At 47.3% G+C, this 18,488-nt stretch overlaps 1 non-coding gene across 1 annotated transcript; it reads left to right on the top strand.

Annotated features, from left to right (window-relative positions):
• The first annotated feature begins 1,450 nt into the window (after positions 1 to 1,450).
• Positions 1,451 to 1,523, top strand: TRNAE-UUC (transfer RNA glutamic acid (anticodon UUC)). The gene has a single exon. It is a non-coding gene; the product is annotated as a tRNA-Glu (tRNA).
• The last annotated feature ends 16,965 nt before the right edge of the window (positions 1,524 to 18,488 follow it).

Genomic DNA, 18,488 nt, shown 5'->3' with positions numbered 1-18,488 from the left:
CCTTCCCCGCCCCGTGCCCAGCAGACAGCATCCTCCCTGGTCTCTTCCTGTTTCTCAGACAGCATTGTGACCACTGCTGTCCCACCAAGGCCTTCACACTGGTGGACACCCTGCCTGGCACATGGGGCTCAGTGCTTACCTTGCTGGCACCTTCACACCCATTCTATCCCTGCTCCAGTGCTGTCTGGGGACCTTGCTTGAGTCCCTACCTACAGCAACCTCCCCCACCCCAGTTACACTTGGTCCCTTTATCCCACTTTATTCTCTTCACAGTCTTTATCATGATCAGAAACTATGCTCTTTATTTATTTACAACCTTGCCTGTTAATAGTCTTCCCCAACCAGAACGGTCAGCTTCTTGGGAGAGGAGTCCTGTCTACTGTTACATCCTCAGGGCCAAAGACAGCACCTGGCACACAGCAGGCATCCAAGAAATGCTCGATGGATATGTGAATCCAGTTGTAAAATTTCATCATCTTTCAAATGCAGCCCAGAGGCTACCTGCCTATAGCCCATCCCTCAGTGGGAGCCATATTCCTCTCCTCTGAGCCTCTGAAGGATCTGTATCTCTCTCTTGGCTGAATCACTTGGCCCTGTTACTTTCTTTTTATTAAAAAAAAAAATTATTAGACTGTGCTGGGTCTTACTTGCATTATGTGGGATCTAGTTCCTGACCAGAGATCAAACCGGGGCCCCCTGTATTGGAAGCACAGAGTCTTAGCTACTAGGCCTCTAAGGAAGTCCTGGCCCAGTTACTTCTTTATGGAAAACGGCCCATTTCTCCAGATGTACTGTGAACTGGAGGGCAGGGATCTGGACAGGCTTATTTCTGTATCCCCCGTAAGCTTGGCACAATAAATACAGATGGGGACAGTGAGTACTTAGGGAGGAGTAAGAAGGGCTCTGTGATTTGCTGATCATTTCTGGAGCTTGGTAGACAAACTTCATCTCCCCTGCCGTAGCAGATTAAAGATGGCTGCAAATTCTTTGACTTTCCTCCCATGGAGAGGTGGGGTCCAGGTCCCCTTCTCTTGAATCTAGATGGGCCTGTGACTGCTTTGACCAACAGAACTCAGCAGAAGTGGTGCCCTTCTAGGCCCTGGCTCAGGCCTTGAGAGACTGCAGCTTCTACTTGCTGTCAGGTGGAATTTTGAGCTGTGCCATTGACAGGCCTTACTACCCTGGGTGGTGAAGTCCCACACAGAGGTCCCAAGACTGCATGGAAAGGGAGAGCAACCCACCTGGGCCCAGCCAGTGTCCATCAAGTCGCCAGGAATGTGGGTAATACTGAGGGCCCTGCAGATGAGCCCAGCTGCCAGCTGCATCAAGCAACCTCAGTAACGCCATGTGGAGCCAAAGTATTGCTCCACCGACCCCTGCCTGAATTCCTAACCCACAAAATCATGAGACGTCATAAAATGCTTGTTTAAAATCTCTAACTTTGGGGAATTTCCTGGTGGTCCAGTGGTTAGGACTCGGCGCTTTCACTGCCGGGGCCCTGGGTTCAATCCCTGGTCAGGGAACTAAGATGCTGCAAGGGGCCTGTGATCTATTAGTGATGTCTGCCACGGGTACAGAGGGGAGTAAGAGGGGTTATCACCTGTGATTCACTTTTCATATGTCTGGCCAATTCATGTTGAATACAGCTAACACATGATTTCGTTTAACCCTCATAGGGTAGGGCTTACCATCTGTATTTTGTTTTCTGTGTTTTTTTGAATCTGTATTTCCTTATAAAAATGGAAAGTGAGGAACAGAAAAGTTACATAGCTTGCCTAGCAGTTTACTCAGCTCATAGGGGCAGAGGAGATTCTGGGGCGCAAAGTCCACTAAACAAGGCAAGAACGCAGGCGTTTCCCCAGAGGCAAACCTCCCGCCCTTCCTGATTGATGGCTGACCCCTCACCCGCTCTTCTGTTTGCTAGCGCTCAGCCCGGCCTTACTCTGGGACTGAAAAGAGTTGGCACTTAGCCAGCGTCACCAGGGCCCCAGAACTACTGACTTTCCCCGCCACCCCCCGCTTGTCATGGGAGGCTGGTGCTTAGGTATCTCTCAAGGGTGGAACCATCTAAGTTTGTAAAGAGCTTAAGGTAATACCCGTTTCACGTCCCCCGGCTCCCAGAGCCAGGCAAAGCCAAGCGCGCTCCCCGTTCAAGGTTCTTAGAGAGCAGTTACGCAAAGCTTTCCCGGGTCGGGGGGAGTCAGAACCCAGGATGGGGGAAGGGTGGGGGAGGGGTTGAGAGCTCAAGCCCCGCTCCACCCCTTCCTGGAGGTGTGATCCTGCACAGGTGACTTCACCGTTCCGACTCTCAGTTTTTTCATCTGTCAAGTGGGGATTATTAGACCTACCCTGCATAGTAATTTTAAAGATAAAGGGATTTAATGTGAGTAAATTCCTAGAGTCACGCTTGGCACACATGGGTGCTTATTAAATATTTCTTGATGAATGAGTGAATGAATGAACAGCTGGGTAACACTTTACCAGGCTGAGGTGTATACTTAGCTCTGGATCCCAGCTGGCTGGCTCCCTGTACTCACTGCCTGGCACAGCGAGGGCACCTAAGATATGTTTGTCAAAATAATTCTTCTAAGTCTAATCTAAGGAAGTCATTTCCAGGCACACACACACACACACACACACACACACACACACACAAATCATACCGTACTGTACATTCCAAAGCAGACAGAATTTATTCAAGTGATGATAACACTTATGCTCTTCAGACTCCATATCAGGCAGCCTCATCTGTGAATCAGGAAATAAGCCAAAAAAAAAAAAAAAAAGACCTCTGAACACGAAACAGACAGCATAAAGTTCATGCACCGATACTTGTGGCTTTTCTCCTGAAAGTAACCTCTGGTCCTCATTTTTAACCTAGTAACTCTTGGTTAACAAGCAGATCCAACAACCATCATATGATGGTTTTGAAATCCACTTTTCTCAGATGAGAAGGCACAAGCTGGAAATGAAGAATGAAGAGACACCCAGGAGGAGATGATTCCCAAGGGAAATGGGGTTTTGCATCCTTAAGATAGGAATGATAACAAAATCCAACAAAACCCCACAATGATACAAATTCTGGCCAACTGAAACTGGCAGTTGGCTCCTGGTCCCCTGTAAATTATGATCATCTAGCTACCAGGCTACTCTAAATTTGCAGTGCACAATCTTGCACGTCGCGTGATTGAATCTAACCCCTACCACCATCCCATGAGATGGGTTATTATCCTCTTCTTACAGGGCAGAGTTTCTCACTGAATTTAGGGATGATATTGATATTTGATATCAGTTGACATCAATTGATATTTAGGGATGGATAGTTCCTTGTGGGGAGAAGGAAATGGCAACCCACTCCAGGACTCTTGCCTCGAAAATCCCATGGATGGAGGAGACTGGTTGGACATGAGTGAGCAACTTTACTTTCACTTTTCACTTTAATGCATTGGAGAAGGAAATGGCAACCCACTTCAGTGTTCTTGCCTTGAGAATCCCAGGGACAGGAGAGCCTGGGGGGCTGCCATCTATGGGGTCACACAGAGTCGGACACGACTGAAGCGACTTAGCAGCAGCAGCAGCAGCAGCAGCAGCAGTTCCTTGTGGGGACCTGTCCTGTGCGTTGCAGAATGGTTAGCAGCATCTCTGACCTCAGCCCACTAGATGCCAGAAGCACCTCCCCACTCCTGACTTGTGACAGGAGTGTCTCCAGGCATTATCAAACACCCCTGGGGCAGAATTGTTCCCATCGAGAGCTGTTAAAGATTTAGGGATTGAGGTTCCGAGAGAGTCAGGGTTGTCCAAGGTCATACAAGTCCATGGAGCAACCTAAGCTCTGAGCCCTTAAAAATTATGCCAAGTTACACTTGACTGTATAGGCAAAGCTATGGTTTTTCCAGTAGTCCTGTACAGATGTGAGAGCTAGACCATAAAGAAGGCTGAGCGCCAAAGAATTGATGCTTTTGAACTGTAGTACTGGAGAGGAATCTTGAGAGCCCCTTGGAAAGCAAGGAGATCAAACCAGTCAATCCTAAAGAAAATCAACCCTGAATATTCATTGTAAGGATGGATGCTGAAGCAGAAGCTCCAATACTTTGGCCACCTGATGCCAAGAGCCTACTCATTGGAAAAGACCCCGGTGCTTCCTTCTCCAAGACAGCAGGAATCTGGGAGAAGGTGAGTCTGGAACCCCAGGACCTGGAGCTTCCCTGCTCAGTGGCCCACCGTGGAGGCTGGGGGTTTTGGCAGGCAGATTCCTTGTAAAGCACCGTGCTCCCCAAGATTAGGGGCTGATTCAGATCTTGAGGGGGAGGAATCTGGGAAACATCTGAACACAATCACACCCGTATGGCTCCATATACAGGTCACAGCCCCAGGTGAACACTTGAAACAGCCCACTGTGTATGGAGACCACAGATGCTGCATATTCAGGGAAGCTGCTTTCAAATAGTCAGACGTTTTATTCCAAACTGTTAAATGACAAAAAGCTTTAAAACAATGGTAAGCACAAACCTTTTCTTGGGATGAATGAATTCATTCAGTAAATGTTTATCGAGCACCTCTGTGTGACTAGGATACTATCAGGCATGGCACTGAATAGAACAGACAAAGATCCCTGCCCTCTCCCTTGAGTAAGAGAGACAGACAATGCCAAGCAAGAGAGTAAAACAGAGCACATGTTACACAGTGTTGGTGTTAAGGGAAAAAAACAAAGCAAGGAAGAGTAGGCGAGCTGGGAAGTGACATATTAAAGGAAGGAGATGACAATGAGAAAGTGGTTGTCAAGTAAAATCCTGGAGGACATGAGGGTGCCAGCCAAGGGATAAGAGGGGAAGAGCATTCCAAGCAAAGGAGACAGCAAGTGCAAAGGCCCTGTGGTGGGCGTGTGCCCGCCTCATAGGAGGAACATCTGAGAGCCAGAGCAGAGGGTGGGGGGGGAGGTGGGAGGGGGCAGAGACGTGAGAGGCCCAGGCTGTGCTGGGTCCACAGGGTGTGGTAAGGAATCTGAATTTCCCTCTCAGCACAGAGGCCATGTCGCACAATCCCCGCCCCCCGCAACAGGAAGTAGAATTTTGGATAATTTGTCTTTGCTATTTGTGTGTTTGCCTGTTAATACAATGACTATCCACTGCTTTTAGAGTAAGAAAAAAAAAAGCCAAACAGCTTTCTAGTTTGAAAAGTTTTGCCGAGCTTCAAATATTTTTGAATATTTTCAAAATATCTGAAAGTATTTTGCTGAGTTTTCTGTTTTCACCCTATATTTTAGAACAGTTAAGAACATCACAAAATTCAATTTGCATTATGAAAGATTTTCCACAGAGGAAAAACCCACCGGAAGTCTTTAATGGAATGAATTGGGTAAAAATTAATTGTATTAAAAATACAAAGTAGAGGGACTTTCCTGGTGGTCCAATGTTTAAGTCTCCACGCTCCATGCAAGGGGGCTCTGGGTTCAATCTCTGGTTGGGGAATTAGATCTTGCATGCCCCAACTAAGACCCAGCACAGCCAAATAAGGTTTTAAAAACACAATGTATAATATGTTTATAGGGTAGGAAATATGTTTTCCTCTAACCCAATTATTAAGGGTGTTCCCAGGGTGTAAGGAATGCTGAGAAGGGTGCGGGCACTCCCAGAGAGCCTGGGCAGTGGCTAAGGGCACTGGCTGGGAAGCTGGCTGCCGTGTTCTAGTGCCCGTTCCCACTCTGCCACCCTGGTAGCTTTCCTAATCACCTGAGGCTCAGTTTTCTCATCTATAAAAAGAGAATAACAATTATGCTTATGATAGTGTAGGAAACAGAAGCCACTCAAGGTTCATTGAACAAGAGGGATTTAACACAGGGGAGTAGGGGCTTATAGCATTGGTGGAAGGGCTGAAGAAGAAAGCTCTAGGATGGGCCTCTGGGAGCTGTGTCCAGAAGTGACCCATCAGGGGGGCTGTAGCATCTAAGATTGTGTTCAAGACATACCCCCCTCACTGCCAATCACAGAACAGGAAGGCAGAGTTTGACGCCACCATTGCAGTTGCCTCCTGGCCCCTATGTTTAAGAGGCACAGGAATTCATTGCAGAAAAGCCTCATATCTTCCCAAACTTCATTGGCCAGCAGAAATAATTAAAAGCAGAGGAAAAGGGGGCCCTGCCTCTCTTCAAATCTCTCACTAGAGCAACTAACTGGCAGAATCTAATTTATAGCTAGAACCCTAGGTGCAAGGGAGTCTGGGAAATGTAGTTTTAAACTTTCCAACCTTTTCACAAAAGGTGAGATCATCCGGGTCTTCTGAGAAGCAGAGGCCAAGACAGAATATTAGGAGAAATGCTTGAGTAGAGTAGAGAAAATAAAGTAGTAGGTAAAGGGCTGAGTGAGACTGGAAGAGTTGTCAGGTTGCAAAGCAAGCTGACTTAGTGAAGGGGAGATGAGAGAAAGTTGGGTGGAAGCATTTGAGGAAGTTTCAGCAACTCAGTCTGAGAATCTCTGAACCAACCTTGGTTTGCAAAGTAGTCCACGTCTCCAAGGAAGGAGTCTGTCTTAGCATCTCCATCATTGTCAGTCATTCATGGCATCATTCCATGGGGATGGGTTACAAAGCACCACTGCTGGGGTCCCTAGGCAACTATACTCCCTGTAGTTGGACGCCTTCTGGGCCTGTTTTCATGGCTCCTCATAAGGATAGGAGGTCAGGCAAATCAATCCACAGAGCCTACCCTGATAACTATACCCGTTTCCTGGGGTTCCTGTTCTGTACCTACAGGCATGCTCAGTCGTGTCTGACTCTTTGCGACCCCATGGACCACAGCCCGCCAGGCTTCTCTGTCCATGGAATTTTCCAGGCAAGAATACTGGAGTGCATTGCCATTTTCTCCTCCATGGGATCTTCCTGACCCAGAGATTGAATCCATGTCTCTTGCGTCTGCTGCATTGGCAGGTGGGTTCTTTACCCAGGGTAATGTAAGGGTTAAATGAGGTACTAGAAATAAAGTGCTTAGAATAGTACATGCCAGAGAGTAAGTGCTCAGCAATTGTGAGGGGCAGGTAGGAGATCACGGAGGCCCCTCTGGCCCTCAAGGCCTTCCCCACCTTCTGTGGGAGACCTTGCCGAGTGTCCTGGAAACAAATAAGGAGAGGACGATGTACTGCAGGCAGGGAGGGTGTACATGGCTGCCTGTTCTTAACAATAGGGAAGCTTATCACAAGACGGTTTCCAGGTCCCGCCCTGGGAGTGCTGATTCAGCTGGTGGGAGGTGGGGCCTGAACACACACAGTTTGCTCATGAGGCCTGGGGCTCTGAGACCAGTTGCTTTGGGATCCCAGTTGTACATGTCAGAGGAAGCAGTACTTAGTGAGGTAGCGGGTAAGGAAGAGAAGGTAGGAAAGACTTTGAAGAAGAGATAGAGCCTGAATAGGGTCTTGAAGGATGAATAGGAGTTGAAAGTGAAGGAGTAGAGGACATTCCAGGTGAAGGGAACAGTGTGCATGAAGCAAAGTGGGTTTAAAGAGCTCAGGGTGTTTAGGAACCCGCAAGGTTTGGTGTGATTAGGTCAATGATGTTTTTTTTTAAATTGAACATTTACCAATGGCAGGTTCAGTGCTAAGGATTTAACACGCTTTATATTACTGAGTTCTTACAACAATTCTATGAGATCAGTATTATTATCCCTCCCATTTTGCCGATGAAGTAACTGAGGCTCAGAGAGGTTGAGTGACTTCCCCTAAATCACACAGCTATTTTAAGATGAAGTCAGGGTTGGAATTTATTTGTGTCCAAAGGCTGAGCTGTTGACATTCCTGGGAGAAGAGGCTAAAGAATCAGGTAGTCATCTGCACAGGACATTTGTGCAGTTGGAGTGTGATGTCTGTTGATAGGAACACAGGCTTTGATGTCATCAGAAGAGGGTTCACACTGCCCTTACGGGCTCTGGAGCTTTGGGCAAGTTAGTTAGGCTCTTCAAGCCTTGTTTTCTTCATGTGTAAAATGATGTAATAATGCCCGTCTTAGGGTAGGTCATGAGATGGAATGAGTTATGGAACACACCAAGCACAATGCCCTTTTCATGCTGTTCACGGGGTCCTCAAGGCAAGACTACTGAGGTGGTTTGCCATTCCCTTCTCCAGTGGACTGTGTTTTGTTATTCATTGGAAGGACTGTTGCTGAAGCTGAAGCTCCAATACTTTGGCCACCTGATATGAAGAACTGACTCATTGGAAAAGACCCTGATGCTGGGAAAGATTGAAGGCGGGCGGAGAAGGGGACGACAGAGGATGAGATGGTTGGATGGCATCACCGACTCAATGGACATGAGTTTGAGCAAGCTCTGGGAGTTGGTGATGGACAGGGAAGCCTGGTGTGCTGCAGTCCATGGGGTCGCAAAGAGTTGGACACCACTGAGTGACTGAACTAAGCTGAGCACGATGCCTGGTTCTTAATAAGAACATGGTGATTGGCAGCTATTATTATTAACTCTAGCAAATGTGTTGGGACTTCAACTTGTAGAAGCTGGGAAACCTAGAGGGTTTCAAGCCAAAAGATCATAAATAACTCTAGAAGGTCCATGAGGGAGCAAAGCCCTGAGTTCAAGGAATGCTACTCAGATGGTGAGCTTTCAGGCATGAATTGGGGGCCCAGGAGGCTTTGGGGGCGGGTGTGATCACAGAGCCAGTTGATTCTGTGAGTTTTCTGGAAGTCTCGCCAAGTGGTCAGTTACCCACTGCCCAGTCCATCAGAGAGCATTGGATATTACTTTGGAAAATCTCAGGAGGGGCTTCCTGGGCTGGGTTGAAGGAGAAGGCCATCTCACAGTGCCCACTGCTATAATGTCGGGGTCACAACCCTATAAAGACTCAGTTCCCCAAATATTAGAACAAACACCAAACTGTGACATATGCGTCTTCCATGGGCGGTGGAATCACTGGGGGTCCCTTTTGCGTTTTTGCATGTCTTCTACCCTGAGTATGTACTGATTTCTGTTTTTTGAAATAGCAAAGTAAATGTTATTTTAAAAGGAAAAAATAGGGACTTCCCTGGTGGCCCAGTGGTTAAGAATCTGCCTGCCAATGCAGGGGACCTGGGTTCAATCCCTGGTTCAGGAAGATGCCACAATCCTTGCAGTAACTAAGGCTGTGTGCCACAACTATTGAGCTTGTGATCGAGAGCCCATAAGCTCAGATTACTGAGCTCACATGCCTAGAGCCCGTGCTCCACAAGAGACAGTGAAAGCCGCTCAGTCGTTGTCTAAATCTGGACTCACCCATGGAATTCTCCAGGCCAGAATACTGGAGTGGGTAGCCTTTCTCTTCTCCAGGGGATCTTCCCAACCCAGGGGTCGAACCCAGGTCTCCAGCATTGTAGGCAGATTCTTAACCAGCTGAGCCACAGGGAAGCCACTGCAATGAGGAGCCAAGCCCTGAAACTAGAGAGTAGCCCCCACTTGCCACAACTAGAGAAAAGCCTGCCCACAGTGTGAGAACCCAGCGCAGCCAGAAATAAATACTTAATAAATTGATTAAATGAAAAGGAAAAAATAGCCCTTGCATGGGAAGGCTGATTCACATCTCCCGCAGCAGCCCATCAAGAAGGGCTGTGACCACCGCCTACCCCACCCCACCCTGACCTCCTCTGTGGGAGCAGTTCCATCAAAACCCTCCAGGGCTGACAAGTCCTTTATCCTCATCAGCAAGCCGTTGGTGGCGTGAGTGTGTGTGTGTGTATGTGCGTGTGTTGGTGTGAGCGGGGGTGAGGGTGAGATGAGGGAATGGTTAGGGGAGCCATTCTCAAACTTCATCGTCTCAGGATCAGTTTACACTCTTAAAAAATGACTGAGGAATTTTATGGGTTATATCCCTGCTAATTTACCTGGCTCCAAATGTCGGTATTGCTGTTGTTCAGTTGCTAAGTCCTGGCCAACTCTTTGCGACCCCTTGGGCTGCAGCACACCAAGCTCCCCTGTCCTTCACTGTCTCCCAGAGTTTGCTCAGATTCAAGGAGGTTGCCAAACCCAATTTAAAGTAAAGATAATAAACTTTCATAAAAAGTAGCAAATTTTTCCAAATTAAAAAAATTAGTGAGAAGAGTGGCTTGTTTTTAGATTTTTGCTGATCTCTTCTATGTCTGATTTAATAGACGACAGATGGATTCTTGATTCCACAGTTGCATTCAATCTGTTGTGATATCACATGTCATGTAGCTTCTGGAAAACCCCAGAGAATGAGTTTTGTCAGAGAATGAGAGTGAAAAAGACAAATAACATCTCAGAACTACTATGAAAATAGTTTTGACCTTGTAGACCCCCTCCGAGGGTCTCGGGGACCCCCAAGGAGTCCACAGTCAACATTTTGAGAACTGTTGCTCTAGGCAGACTCTCCCAGACTGTTTCCAGAAACAACCATTGTGATTTAGGTGTGAGCACATCTGGCCCGCTGTCCCAGGGGGAGGGTGGTGGGGGGGAAGGGATTGATGAAAAGCCAAATGTGTGTCTGCGCCCCGAGCAAGCACAGCCCCCTTCTCTCACCGCATTACCGTGTCAGCTGCTAGACAATCCGTGGAAATTTCTAATGACAGCTCTCACGTTTCACCTCTGCTGAGAAAACAACAGGCCAGACAAGGGGGGATAAAAGGCCAGAGAAGAGAGTGTGGGGGAGGTGGCTCTGTTGGCTGTTCCGAGGGGCAGAAAGGGGTGCTCTGGCTTTGGGGTCCCTGTGGGGTGTGCGTGTGTGCAGAGGGCCCACGCCTTGAGCCAGGCCCTGGGAGCAGGCCTTGAGGTGGGTCGCCTGGTCTCTGACTCTCCCACCCAAGTTTCACCGAATGCAGCTGGCTAATTTTTGGAAGGAGAGAGGGAGCCCCAGTCTCTGCGGCCCAGGAGGGGTGAGCCTCACCCCTCTTCTCTGAAGAGGCCACGAATCCAAGTCGGGAAGGGTGGCCCCCTCGGTCTTCCTCTGGGCTGCATCCTTCCTGGTCCCCACACCCCCTCCCCAGGTGGTGGAGGCTTCCAGCTGCCATTCTGGGGGGCTGAGGAAATAGGAGTGTGAGGGCATTTACCGAGCGCTTGCTGTGTACAGTGGGCTCTGAGCTAATTCCTTCCAGCGCCTGCTGCATTTAACCCTAACCTGTGCTGTGGGAATCATTACTATTCTTCTCCTTTTATTTTATTTTTTAATGGTTAAAAGGGCAATCTTATTTAGATGTTACTTTTGCATAATCTTTAGTAAGATAGACAAACAGATAAAACTTGTTTACCAGGAGGTTTTTTTTTTTTAAATATCACTTTAAATTCAGTTTACAACAGCATTGGTAATACTGCAAGATGACAGGCTCCGGTTTACAAAACGAGGATTACTTACTACACTGGTTGATACGTTCCCATGAGTCTGCAGTGGATGAAAATGTGTCGTGAATTTCAGCTGCAAATTATTACAAAGCTTTCACAATCTAGCTACCTGATGCTCAGAAAAAATTTCTGAATTCTAAAATGTACTTAAGTGAAAGTGCTAAGTTTCCAACAGTGTGGTTGATTTTCTGTTGTTAATCCCAAATTATTCCCCCTTTATCTGTGAGGATACAAAGCCCAAGGAGGAAATGACTTGTCCATGTGCCAAGCCAGGGACTGAAGCTGGGATTGGACTAGGTTTCTCTAGACCCATAGCCCAGACTAGTAACCTCTCCTCTATAAATTGTTGTGCTAAGAATCAGGCTCTGTGGCTCAGTTGATGAAGAATCTGCCTGCAATGCCGGAGATGCAGGTTTGATCCCTGGGTTGGGAAGATCCCCTGAAGAAGGGAATGGCAACCCACTCCAGTATTTTTACTGGGTTAATCCCATGGACAGAGGAACTAGGTGAGCTATAGTCTGTGGGGTTCAGGAGTTGAACATGACTTAGCTACTAAACCACGACGAACCACAAGAATCAGGCATTTACTAATGTACCAGATTACTGAACCCTGGGCTAGCTGGCCCCACACAGAATGAAACACATCCCTTGCCCTCCTCCCAGCTTGTGGTGTACTTGGCTGGGAGATGTGGGGTGAGTGAGGGCTGAGCAAGCAAACAGGCAATGGCAACTGGTTGTGCCAAGACCTGTGATGGGGCGAGGAGGGCGAGGGAGCTAGAGGAGGTCCTAACTCAGACTGCCGAAGGGGTGCCAAGGATGGCTTCCTGGAGGAGGTGGTGTGTAAGTGAGAGACAGCTTGGGACCTCCAAACAAGGAGGAGGAAGAGAAGTGTCCCAGGGAGGAATCGCAACTCAGAGGCACACAGCAGGTGACCGTGTTCCCCTTTCCACTCATTCCTGGGGCATTGCTTCCCAGCCCAAGAGGAGTTCCAGGATTTTTACCGAGTCTTGACCCCCGTTTATATTCTATTTCTGGAGTGAGAATCAGATGGTGGTGCCAGCTGAGAGAGCAGCTGCAGCCTCTTCCCCTTCCTGGAAGCTGGGGCCAGCGGTGGGGATGGGGTCTCAGGCTGGCTTCCAGGGCCCAGGGCATGGGAGGTCAAGCCACTTTTAGAAACTGAAATTTGTACATGGAGCCTCTTTTCATGTCAGGCATTGACCTGGGCTTTCCTTGTGGCTCAGCTGGTAAAGAATCCGCCCACAATGCGGGAGAGCTGTGTTTCTCTCCCTGGGTTGGGAAGATTCCCTGGAGAAGGGAAAGGCTACCCACTCCAGTATTCTGGCCTGGAGAATTCCTGTATAGTCCATGGGGTCACAAAGAGTCAGACATGACTGAGCAACTTTCACTTTCATTGACCTAGGTCCTGAACATAAAGTATATCATTGGAATTTGACAATCCCCTTGAGATTCAGGATGAATTTGTTTTAGGCGGGAACATTTTCACTAAAACCTTACATAATTCCAAATGCTCGTGGTACAAGATCAGTCCTTGCAAAGACGTCTTGTGTTTTTGTTTACCATCCAAAACATCCAACCATGAGGCTGTGGTGTGTAGAGGCTACGTGCTCAGCCTGCTGTGAAATCATGTGGGTTTTGATGCTTTTCTTGTGGGAAGGAGCCGCGTATACTCTTTCATAGTTTGGGTGATGTTTTGTTAACATGTCCTTGTACTGCACAACCTCCTTCTTGGTACCATCACTAACACCACTTTGCAGATGAGGGAACTGAGGTTTTGAGAGGTTAAGGACCAGCCTGGGGTAGATAGTGGAGCTGGAATTGGGGCTCAGGCAAACTGACCCCCAGCCTCCCAATCTTTGCCCTGCTTCTCTTGTTCTAGAAACATCCCTGAATCTGGGAAGACCTCCCTCCACTGTTCCTGAGCCTCCCCTGGCCTAACTCTTAGATCACTTTTCAGAGCTTTCCTCTGAGAGAGGGAGCAGCAGTGGGAGAGGGAGGAACCTGCCTTAAAGCGTGTGTTTAAGACTTTCCCAAGTGACTGGGGAAGAATCCTGGGGGTCCATTGGACAGCAAGGAGCTCAAGCCAGTCAATCCTAAAGGAAATCAACCCTGAATGTTCATTGGAAGGACTGATGCTGAAGCTGAAGCTCCAATATTTCGGCCACCTGATGCAAAGAACTGACTCATTGGAAAAGACCCTGATGCTGGGAAAGATTGAGGGCAGGAGGAGAAGGGGACTATAGAGGATGAGATGGTTGGATGGCATCACCAACTCGATGGGCATGAGTCGAGAGATAGTAGACAGAACTCTGAGAGGTAGTGAAGGACAGGGAAGCCTGGTGTGCTGCAGTCCATGGGGTCGCAAAGAGTTGGTCACGACTGAGCGACTGAACACCAGGTGACTCTGGGGCTGGGCCCTTAGAGTCAGCCCCAGCATGTCTGGGCAAGGCCCCCTGTCTCTGTCCCCCCTTTCCTCAAACAAGGGAATGAGTGTGAGGCCAGATGGGGTGAGAGGCTGTAAGAGGTGGAGGTGTGCCAGTAGTGGGGATAGAATAAAAAGATCTTGAAACTGATCAACAGGAGTGAAGTCATTTCTTACTGATTCATAATAACTTCTCCCTCCTCCAAAAATAACAAAGAAAACTCAGAAACTCCTGAGAAGCCCAAAGAAGACAGTGTAAAAATCCACAATCCTAGCACTCGTGCAGAAATGCTGTTAGTATTTTGGGTGTGATTCCTTCCAGCCTTCTTCTGCGCACCTATCTATAGACCTCTTTATAGTTATAATAAAAATGTATTCATAATAACATTTTATTATTGTCAAAATAATACACGTTCACTGTAGAACAGTTAGAGAGTAGAAATGAACAAAAGAAGGAAGTAAAAACGTTAATCTTAGCTAGCATGACTTTCTAGGTTTTTCTCTTTTTTCTCTTGATTGTGCTATAATGCTATTATTAATAATAAAAAAAAAATTTACCAGCATGTAGGCAGGTTTATTGCCATCATTTCTCCAAGCCAACAATTTGAAGATAAACCTGTGGATTTTAGCCTCTTTTAGGTCGCAGAGGCTCTTGAGAATTTAAGAGCAATGGGCACACTAATTGCACATATAAAGTCTCCCTAAACTGTCAGGGGATCTGAAAACTCCCTAGAACCCCTGCATAGGCAGGGGAGCCCCAGTGTGAGATTTGCCCAGTTATTCATGAATTATTACCAAGTGAAGAAGGGCTTTCGCTTCCCTCAAGTTGAAAGGACAGTTACACCCAAACCCTCTGCTGCCCTTAACTCTCCTCTTTTGCATCTGAATTTGCTACCATTTTTATTCATTTATTTATTGCTGGCTGCACTGTGCCTTTGCTGCGGTGTGCAGGCTTCTCTTGCTGCAGAGTGCGGGCTCTAGAGTTCCTGGGCTTCAGTAGTTGTGGCACAGGGGCTTAATAGTTGCAGCTCCCAGGCTCCAGAGCAAGGCTCAGTAGTTGGTGCTCGGACTTAGTTGCCCCAAGGCATGCGGGATCTTTCCGGATCAGGGATCAGACCTGTATCTCCCGCACTGGCAGGTGGATTCTTAACCCCTGGATAACCTGGGAGGTCCCTGTAAGGTGCTTTTTAAACTATAACGGTTTCAGTCCTCACCTCTAAAATGGAAAAATGATAGAGTTGTAATATCGAAAGAGCTAGTATGTGGACCAGAGCAGTAGCTGACTCTCATGGAGTCTCGGTGATCATCCCCAGGTGGGGCCAGGCCTGCCTGCAGAAGGGCTGAGGAGCCCACGCCCTGCGCTGAGCGGAGGCTGAACAGCAGTGAGAATGGTCCAAACAGGAAAGGCCACCATCACGAGAGGCCAGGAGGCCACTTTCTCCCCAAGACTCTGCAGGAAGGCTGGATCACTAGCCCCCTCCTCCGGCTCCTCAATAGGTGAGGGAAAACGATATACTCAGACACATCTGCTGGACTTGAGTCTCGGCCCCAGAGATTTCTCTGTTGAGAATTGATGGGCGAGGTCGCTGAGGGGTGGGGCTGGAACCCGCAGCACTGTGGAGGGGGGTCTGAATTTGGTGTATGGGCACACGTGTCCACAGGCATCACACAACACTCAGGATGTAAAGACTGGAGTGTGGACGGTGAGGATCTCCATTTTTGTGTTTTTTTTTAAGAATGATGGAGAAGTATCTTACTTCGATATTGGGACAGAGGTTGGTTCACACCATCACGAAACCATAGCCTCGGGTTTAGGAGGGATCTCAGTGGTCGTTGCCCACTCTTTCTCACTCCTTCTCATCCTTTTCAGGAAAATAGAACAAGGCTATAGGTAAATTCAGGTTTCAGACCACAGGCCTGGGTTGCAATCTGGTCTATTTCGGCAATGTTTCAGATAAATCATGCGTTCTTTCTCTCCCTCACCTCTGCGCCTTGGCACATGCTATTCTATCTGAGCTGTCTCCTTCACCCTTTTATCAGACCAATACCCACTCCCTTCTTGAGACTCAGTGAAGATATCATCTCCTCCAAGGAGCTTTCTCTGACCACTGCTCACCCCATTTCCCCTGAGTGTAAGACCTTCCAAAGATGTTGGTTTCATCCAGCATATTACTTGTTAGTTTGAACATTCTTTGGCATTGCCTTTCTTTGGGACTGAAACAAAAACTGACCTTTTCCAGTCCTGTAGCCGCTGCTGAGGTTTCCAAATTGGCTGGCATATTGGGTGCACCACTTTCACAGAATCATCTTTTAGGATTTGAAGTAGCTCAACTGGAATTCCAAAATCACTGCAGATGGTGATTGCAGCCATGAAATTAAAAGATGTTTACTCCTTGGAAGGAAAGTTATGACCAACCTAGATAGCATATTCAAAAGCAGAGACATTACTTTGCCAACAAAGGTCCATCTAGTCAAGGCTATGATTTTTCCAGTGGTCATGTATGGATGTGAGAGTTGGACTGTGAAGAAAGCTGAGCACCGAAGAATTGATGCTTTTGAACTGTGGTGTTGGGGAAGACGCTTGAGAGTCCCTTGGACTGCAAGGAGATCCAACCAGTCCATCCTAAAGGAGACCAGTCCTGGGTGTTCATTGGAAGGACTGATGCTGAAGCTGAAACTCCAGTACTTTGGCCACCTCATGCGAAAAGTTGACTCATTGGAAAAGACTCTGATGCTGGGAGGGATTGGGGGCAGGAGGAGAAGGGGACAACAGAGAATGAGATGGCTGGATGGCATCACTGACTCAATGGACATGAGTTTGAGTGAACTCCAGGAGTTGGTGATGAACAGGGAGGCCTGGCGTGCTGCGATTCATGGGGTCACAAAGAGTCGGACGTGCTGAGTGGCTGAACTGAACTGAACTGAACTGAACTGGAATCCCATCACCTCCACTAGCTTTGTTTGTAGTGATGGCCCTCCTGACTTCACATTCCAGGATGTTTGGTTCTAGGTGAGTGATCACACCATCGTGGTTATCTGGGTCATGAAGATCTTTACTGTACAGTTCTTCTGTGTATTCTTGCCACCTCTTCTTAATATCTTTTGCTTCTGTTAGGTCCATACCATTTCTGTCCTTTATTGTGCCATCTTTGCGTGAAATGTTCCTTTGGTATCTCTCATTTTCTTGGAGATCTCTAGTCTTTCCCATTCTATTGTTTTCCTCTATTTCTTTGCACTGATCACTGAGGAGGGCTTTCTTATTCTCCTTGCTATTCTTTGGAACTCTGCCTTCAAATGGGTATATGTTTCCTTTTCTCCTTTGTCTTTAGCATCTCTTCTTTTCTCAGATATTTGTAAGGCCTCCTCAGACAAGCATTTTGGCTTTTTGCATTTCTTTTTCTTGGGGATGGTCTTGATCACTGCCTCCTGTACAATGTCATGAACTTCCATCCACAGTTCTTCAGGCACTCTATCTATCAGATCTAATAACTTGAATCTATTTGTCACTTCCACTGTATAATCATCAGTTCAGTTCAGTTCAATCACTCAGTCGTGTCTGACTCTTTGCGACTCCATGAATCACAGCACGCCAGGCCTCCCTGTCCATCACCATCTCCTGGAGTTTACTCAGATTCATGTCCATTGAGTCAGTGATGCCATCCAGCCATCTCATTCTCTGTCGTCCCCTTCTCCTCCTGCCCCCAATCCTTCCCAGCATCAGAGTCTTTTCCAATAAGTCAACTTTTCACATGAGGTGGCCAAAGTACTGGAGTTTCAGCTTCAGCATCAGTCCTTCCAAAGAAATCCCAGGGCTGATCTCCTTCAGAATGGACTGGTTGGATCTCCTTGTAGTCCAAGGGACTCTCAAGAGTCTTCTCCAACACCACAGTTCAAAAGCATCAATTCTTCAGCACTCAGCCTTCTTCACAGTCCAACTCTCACATCCATACCTGACTACTGGAAAAACCATAGCCTTGACTAGATGGACCTTAGTCGGCAAAGTAATGTCTCTGCTTTTGAATATGCTATCTAGGTTGGTCATAACTTTTCTTCCAAGGAGTAAGCGTCTTTTAATTTCATGGCTGCAATCACCATCTGCAGTGATTTTGGACCCCCCAAATATAAAATCTGACACTGTTTCCACTGTTTCCCCATCTATTTTCCATGAAGTGATGGGACTGGATGCCATGATCTTCGTTTTCTGAATGTTGAGCTTTAAGCCAACTTTTTCACTCTCCTCTTTTACTTTCATCAAGAGGCTTTTGAGTTCCTCTTCACTTTCTGCCATAAGGGTGGTGTCATCTGCATATCTGAGGTTATTGATATTTCTCCCAGCAATCTTGATTCCAGCTTGTGTTTCCTCCAGTCCAGCGTTTCTCATGATATAGTCTGCATAGAAGTTAAATAAGCAGGGTGACAATATATAGCCTTGACGCACTTCTTTTCCTATTTGGAACCAGTCTGTTGTTCCATGTCCAGTTCTAACTGTTGCTTCCTGGCCTGCAGACAGATTTCTCAAGAGGCAGGTCAGGTGGTCTGGTATTCCCATCTCTCTCAGAATTTTCCACAGTTTATTGCGATCCGCACAGTCAAAGGCTTTGGCATAGTCAATAAAGCAGCAATAGATGTTTTTCTGGAACTCTCTTGCTTTTTTCATGATCCAGCGGATGTTGGCAATTTGATCTCTGATTCCTCTGCCTTTTCTAAAACTAGCTTGAACATCAGGAAGTT

Source organism: Ovis canadensis, chromosome 2, assembly GCF_042477335.2.
Source record: "Ovis canadensis isolate MfBH-ARS-UI-01 breed Bighorn chromosome 2, ARS-UI_OviCan_v2, whole genome shotgun sequence".
Lineage (NCBI taxonomy): Eukaryota > Metazoa > Chordata > Mammalia > Artiodactyla > Bovidae > Ovis > Ovis canadensis.
Note: the sequence above shows the minus strand (reverse complement) of the source record. Positions and strands in the feature narration are given on the sequence as shown.